General features: G+C 37.6%; 1 protein-coding gene across 2 annotated transcripts in view; it reads right to left on the minus strand.

Moving 5' to 3' along the window:
- Positions 1-6638, minus strand: part of LOC129756128 (bicaudal D-related protein homolog) — a 143530-nt gene extending 136892 nt beyond the window's left edge. For both annotated transcript variants that reach the window (XM_055752900.1, XM_055752899.1), the window contains exon 1: positions 6402-6638. The gene's annotated coding sequence lies outside the window, so the exon portion shown is untranslated. The remainder of the gene's footprint in view (positions 1-6401) is intronic.
- Between the last annotated feature and the right edge of the window lie 508 nt (positions 6639-7146).

Consider the following 7146-nt stretch of genomic DNA (forward strand, 5'->3'; position numbering starts at 1 on the left):
GCCGGACCAATGCGAGTAATTATATGTCAGTTAACCTAGTACAAACATGTCAATTTTACACTATTTTTCAAGGAACTAAATTTTTTTTTTTCTTCTGGACCCTTAAAGAATTCAAAATTTTGCCAATATTTAAAACATTTCACATTTCAAGATTCTTAAAATAAATTTGATAATCTTTAAATCTTTAAATAGTATATTCAAGCTAAATTCCCTTGTCGAAATTGCATCAAAGCTGGCGCTGAACTCTCATGTTTGACGATAACCACGTGGATGAAACATTTAAAAAAAAATCATTGGCCTTCGCTTTTATTGACGTGATTAAGAGAATGCGATTTTTAACCATATTCCAATTACATCTTACAACAAAAATAAACATTGTTATTGTTATTATACTTCTTCCTCTTTTGTTGATCGACAACAAGTTTTTATGAGATACTTCATAAAGCCAAATCTTCTGTTATGATCTAATTTAGCTTTGTAACAACTAATTCATGGTCACCGGTACGGGGTAGGTATTGTCAGTTTGGAATCCAAAACCAATCCTCGACGCCTAACGATGAATCAAAAACTACATCAATTCAAGACAACGCACGAAGGAGGGAGGACCTTGACTGGGTGAAATCCAATCGGACTCGCGCTTCCATCATCCGAGAAATTGGTAAATTTGATTTGCCCAAAACCGACTCAAATATACTGTCAAGGCTCCCGGCCCGGGTAGAAGCGTTGCTACCACATGACTCACTCACGCACGCGGAGCTCTTTTGTGGTCGCGTAACAGACCGAGCCGAGCAGCTGATCGTTGTTGTTGTACCTTTTTTTTCTGATATCTTCCTTTTCTTAGATGCCATTTGTTGACGAATAGCAAGCAGTAAACAAACCAATTCGCTATTATTATTGGTGTTATTGAATCACACCGAAAACAAAAAAAAAAGATCCACAATGAGCCCGCCATCAAATCGACTGGTGGAGCAGAGAAATTGGAGGTTATTTTACGACTGCTATTGGCCGGTTTGATTCCGAAAAAGGAAACCTTTAACCGTAGGGTGGTACTACGAAAATACTTTAATAAAAATTATACCTCGAAAAAGTTTTTCCCCATTCGAAACGTCGTTGAATGAAATCAGTTGAAAGTAGTTAATCTACAATAAACAGAATTAAGTTTAAGTTTTTGATTTTTTTTTCATTCGTGTAAAAAAATTCCATCCAAACAAACCGAAAAGCAATCGCTTTGCCAAGGTTTATTATTTTCGATGTTCGTGTTTTGATGGCTGTTTTTCGATTTGTATTTTTTCGGTTGTTGTTGCTGTTGTTTGTTTGGATTCTTCATGTTGCCTGGATCCAATTGAATCCGATCCGTTTGGTTTGCGGAGTGTCCTACAAGCAAGCCAGCAAGCAGCTTTTACGATTTGAACGGCCACGGATCGACCAAGTGGAACGATTTGAACTGAAACCGAACTCTCCGCATCGCGTTCGTTTGCCAATTTGTAAGAGGACCTCCGACATTGAATCCAATGAGCTGTGTGGTTTTCCTGTTTCCTAATTCGGTTTCAACTATCGACATCCTATGTGGGGGAGTTGTTGGCAAAGTGATTGGTTTACTGGCCTGACAGAATATTGAACAATATTTACTCCTGAATTAACAGAAGCTATGATTGTTTTACAGTTGAACTTACTGTATTAAAGAATTGAGGCCTACTATTATGATCAAATATGTCAAACAGAAATTGAAAGTTGTGACATTTTCAGTCAATAAATTTGCTCTTGCAGCAACCGAAATCTCGCAACACACTTCTACTGATGCTAATGAACTTGTACCATACAGCACTATTTAAATCGACCAATATGCCGCAGTCATTTGCGCCTGATGGGGCACATTTGTATTTTGTTTTCAGTTCATTACTTACTTTTGTTTTCTATGCGTCTGCAATAATCCTACTAAGTGCTAATGTTGTTTTTGGCGTTTCAAAATATGACGGCGATGCTCAATAAAGCCAGCACGGCACACAGTAGGCCGATGATGGACAAACGATGTATGTAGGATTGGCACAACGCAGAGTACGATTCTCACTATCAATAATGGAATTCATCGCAGATAACCAAAGTGTGCGATGAACGTGATAGGTAGCTATGATGAGTTTGTTTTGAATGACACCGATTGGCCGATTTGCTGTGTTATGGTTGCTGCGATGTGCATTTTATGATAATGAAATCGAACTGAAAAGTGAGGTGGCATACCTTTAAATACACAAAGTATGGTGGCCCCAATGTGCTTCTAATGCACACTGCTGAAAGTGTGATTCATAATCAGGCGGAATTCACTGTTATCTCCTGAGGCGGGGAGAAAAATTGATTGGCACTCATTTCGAGGACAAGTTTACTTTCAATGCCATGCCATTCGATCGAAGCGAATGTGAAATCAATAGTAAACGGGAGGAAGTTGGGAGTAAGTTAAAAGTTGGGAGTGAATTATATTTCACAGTGTTTTATTTATTGCTGTAGTCAATTCTGAAGTAGTCGATCTCAAGCATTTCGTTTTCTTTGAACCGAATAGTATTTCGGAAAAGTGTAACAATATATGTTAAAAAAGAACTGTTATTTTTTAATAAACTTTCAAGCGTATCATTTCCGTAGCTACACAACATCAACATCATCCACACATTAATTGAATCCCCAAATTTCACCTTCATTTAAGTTCAATTTTTCACTTCAATCAATGTAAAAATATCATTTTGACTTTTAATTACTGACTACAGGCGAAATATGTACTTCTAGGTGGGGTAAACAGAGCACCTTCTGGAAAATTTGAAAAAATGTCTGGAAATGTCTGAAAATGTCTGGATAGCTAAGTTGGAAAGGTGTTGACCTTTTTTTTTGGGGTCGCCAGATCTCAATATTGTTGATAACCACTAATCGTATATTTCTGTCACTATTAGTGTCACGTAATCTGTTCTGATTCTCAATTGAACAGACATCTTCGAAGCATTTGACATTATTAGGTTTCAAACACTTCTGAAATCATAATTCATGAATTTTAATCATTTCCTGCCATATTACACCATGATCAATTTCAATTTCCATAGTTTCTTAGAACAATTTATATCCTAAACTAAAAGTCTGGAATTGTCTGGAAGAAATGTCAAAAATCTGGAAGTCTAGAAACCTGAAAAAATGTCTGGCGATAGTCCAAAAAGTCTGGAAGATCCAGACAAAACTTTGGAAGGTTGACATCACTCAGCTCGGCAGTGCTTGGTTTTCCGTGATGTTGCCAACATACATGAAGAAATCCGGTAGGTGAAATTGAACAGAAATGCCTAAGAAGCTAGCTTGTACACTAGGGTGGCCCAAAATTGCACTATGTCTGGGATTTTGGGGGCTCAAGCTTCAAATGATAGCTTAGGGTGTAAGAAACAATATTTTGTAAGGAGGCGATTCAGAAAATTAATATTATATTATATTTTAAAATTTTCTTTATAATGTTCATTTTAAAATAAAAATTAATTGAGACTGTTTTGGGCTCTCAATTTGAATGTATGATTTTTTAAATTACTAAATACTATGAATTTTTGTAAAAATATTACATTTCACAAAAAAATGTACTTTGGATTAAGATTTTCAATACTCATTGAATTCAAAAGATGCGCAACGTTATGATGTGCAACTTTGCAGAAGAAAGGTATAGCTATGATCTGTCGTTTCAAAGTTATTAAAGTTTCACTGTGGGAAAAAGTCACAATTCTCAAAAGTTGCTAAGAATTGATTCGAATTATGATGTGGATGAGTTTCGAGCAATCTAAGAACCAAATAAACTCCAGATATCATTTTTTTCATCCTTAAATCACCAGAAAGAACCATTCCAAGTTTATAGGTTTTTTTTTATCGATTAAAGGTTGTGTTACCCATACTTGGGTAAAGGATTGATGAACGTTTTATGACTACAACCACTAAATAAATTTAAAATAAAAATCTAGAAATTAGTCATGATTCTTTCTGATGATAAAAGGATGGAAAAGTTTGATATCAGAAGTTTAGACATCATAATATAAAGCAATTCTTAGCAAAACCTTGCAATGTGTGACTTTTTCACTCAGAAAAACTTGAATAACTTTTTAACGACAAGTAATAGCTACATATACACTTTCTTCTGCAAAGTTGCACATCATAACAAAAAGGTTTTTAGGACAAAATGTCGAAAAAATGGCCTTTTTCCAAAAATCGAACCAGTGCGACCTCTAAACATCATTTTTTTGAGTTGCTGCCTTACAAAAGTTTGTTTTTTACACCCTAAGCAATCATTTGAAGGTTGAGCCCCCTGAATCCTAGACATAGTGCTATTTTGGGCCACCCTATTGTACGCACTTTATGGCGAGTAACTTTTGTTGAAAAATGTACGCATGTATTGTGAAGTGTGTAAAATTTGTGAAAATCTAATCCAAATACTATTTGATTTAAACCAATGTATAAATTCCCGATCATCGTTAATCTGTACAAATTAATGATAACTTAAATCGCCTGAAACGTATCAACATATATGCAACTTTGTGCTTCCATATTTTCGAATAAAGTTATCATTCTAAAGGTTTTACGCAACGAATGTCGTAAATGAATCATGAAAAATGACTTAGAATAAACATTTAAACGATAGCGACAAAAATTCTCATTTTAACCATCTTTAATTTTTTTGCGAGTAAGCTGAAACTTTCTGAAAATTATGGATACCCATTTTTGTCTCTAATGAGAATTGTGTGACTTATTATGTTTGATCAATAAACATAGCTTCATAAAATTCATATTACATTTTTTATCAGAATTTCCTTCAGAAGGATCTTTAATGATTCGAAAGCATGCCTTTTTAAGGTCATATGAAGCTTCGAATATTTAGTTTCTGGTAATAAGCATACAAAATGTTCTGGTTTCAACAAGTGCCAAGTATTATCCTGCTGTACAAAAACGGATGGAATATTTTGCTTTCAATTTTGAGTTAAACTATACATAACAAATTGCAAAACGGTGAGTTCACCCCAAGCTTAATCAAATACGAACTTTTTATTTTATCCTGTTGGAAAAAAGTTATCAAATACCTTCGAATCTGTCTTGTATATTTGAAACATAATCCCACAGCTAGTACATGAGTTTTTTTTAAGTATCTTTTCGAGTAGTTTAGCCAATCAATAATTACAACTTCCACGATTCTTTTGAGTTTCCGTTACGCGTAGAAAATCCTCCATTAGTAATCCATCAATGTTTCACTGTTGCAGCATGGGAATTCGCTTTCGTCCAGCATACTACTACTACTACATAGGAAAACACCAGTCACAGTACACTAGATTATTGATCAAATTTTCCACCCCAACCCCCACACTAAATAGTCATAGTTACAGAACGAACGCAAACAGCACAGCAGTCAGTAGTCAGTAGCTTGCGAGCCACACGGCCTACTGTTTTTCACAATTTTTTTTTCCATTTTTACATTGCTAGAACTGATGGTTTGTTTTTCTTCCAATGTCGATTTTTCACTCCGGTCGTAATCCTTGTGGAATGTGCATTTCCCCCCAGTTTGGAATAAATTGATTAATTTGACTGACCGCTTCGACACTTAAAGCACTTTGCCGCTGCCGCAGCTCCGCCGTAATCAGAAACGGCTGACGGAGTTACGTCAATACCATATTTTTTTTCGATTTATTTTGGTTTTTCCATTGCACTGGGTACAGAAAAGTGCCAGAAGAAAACACTACAACACAATCACCTCGCACGAAAGCCTACATCATGGGCATTCGGTTTTCACGTGTATGTAGTTTTCACAATGACCTAACCCGTCTTGCAGTCCCACGAGGCATCGGCGGCATCGACCGAGAGACGCCCAGCCAGCCAGCCAAGCGGTCAAAGACGTTTTTTCGGGGGGCTTCGACTCGAGAAACTAGGTGAAATCGATCACGCACGGCAACGAAAAATGAGAGCTTTCGGCACCGGATCGATGCCATGCAGTATTATTCCGTTGAAGGTAGCTACTGCTATCAAGTTATTCCTTGTGATTTAGTTGGACGTTAGAAGTTTCGGGTGTTAATCCATAATGGGAAGGACGTAGCGGCTAGTCTACCGACACACAACATGATTCATGATGAAGCTTTTTTTGGGGGTTACACCTTGGCTGCTGAGGAGGTCAACGAGCGCGAATTCAAATCGAGAAAACACTAAATCACCCCCCTTTTAGATCCTAGATTGCCCAAGCAAAGTAGCCCGTCGTCAACTGCCCTAGCAACCAAGGTAAACGTCAGCGGGACAAACACAGAGCCCTAAGGTCCGCCGCAGAGTTTTCCTCACGCGCGGACACGCTCTCTATTACTCTAGCCTTAGTGTAGCACTACATAGACAATTAAACTACATATAATATAATCGACACTAACCACCCGCACTCCTTCCAGCAGCAGACGTGACACACTCGCGTTCAAATCCTCGCTCGAACCGCAATAACAAAAAAAAAGAAACGAAATAACCACACTCCCAATACAAAGAACGGCTTCAGAGAACGGAAAAGTCCCGTACAAATCGCCAATAACAACAACAATCGCGACCGCGACACAACCGCACCACTAGTCTTCACCGGGCTAAAAACAACGACCGACCAAAGCTGGAACCAAAACTAAACTAAAGCCGAAGCCACCTCGGCCAAGCATCCGAACCAGCCCAGCAAAACAAGTAAGCAAGCAAAGGTGCAAAATTAATTCAACCGAACAGCTCACCTGGTTGGGTTTAGTCGGGTGAAATTCGCGTGGCTTTCGGAGCAAGTTCGTTTGTTGTTTTGTTGTTGTGGTTTTTGTTGTCTAGCCACCGAGGCGCGCCGAACGGTGGTACCAAAACAATTCTTCGTGCCGTTTCTGCCATTCGGCTATCTTCGGATAGTTGAAGTAAAGGCTGTGCCGTGGTTGTTTTGTTTGTTGTTGCACAGGTGAGTCACCACGACAGACGAGATGTTTGTTTAACGTTTGGGTAGCCCCAATGCAGGTGTGAAGTTACCCTTCCGGACGGTCGACGATGGAAGTGTTGCTGAATTGAACATATATGTAGATAAATACACATTAAATACTTAGGTTTTTTTCAATAATGATATGATAATAACACAAAAGTTACAAAAAAAACGATGGCACAATT

Source organism: Uranotaenia lowii, chromosome 3, assembly GCF_029784155.1.
Source record: "Uranotaenia lowii strain MFRU-FL chromosome 3, ASM2978415v1, whole genome shotgun sequence".
NCBI lineage: Eukaryota > Metazoa > Arthropoda > Insecta > Diptera > Culicidae > Uranotaenia > Uranotaenia lowii.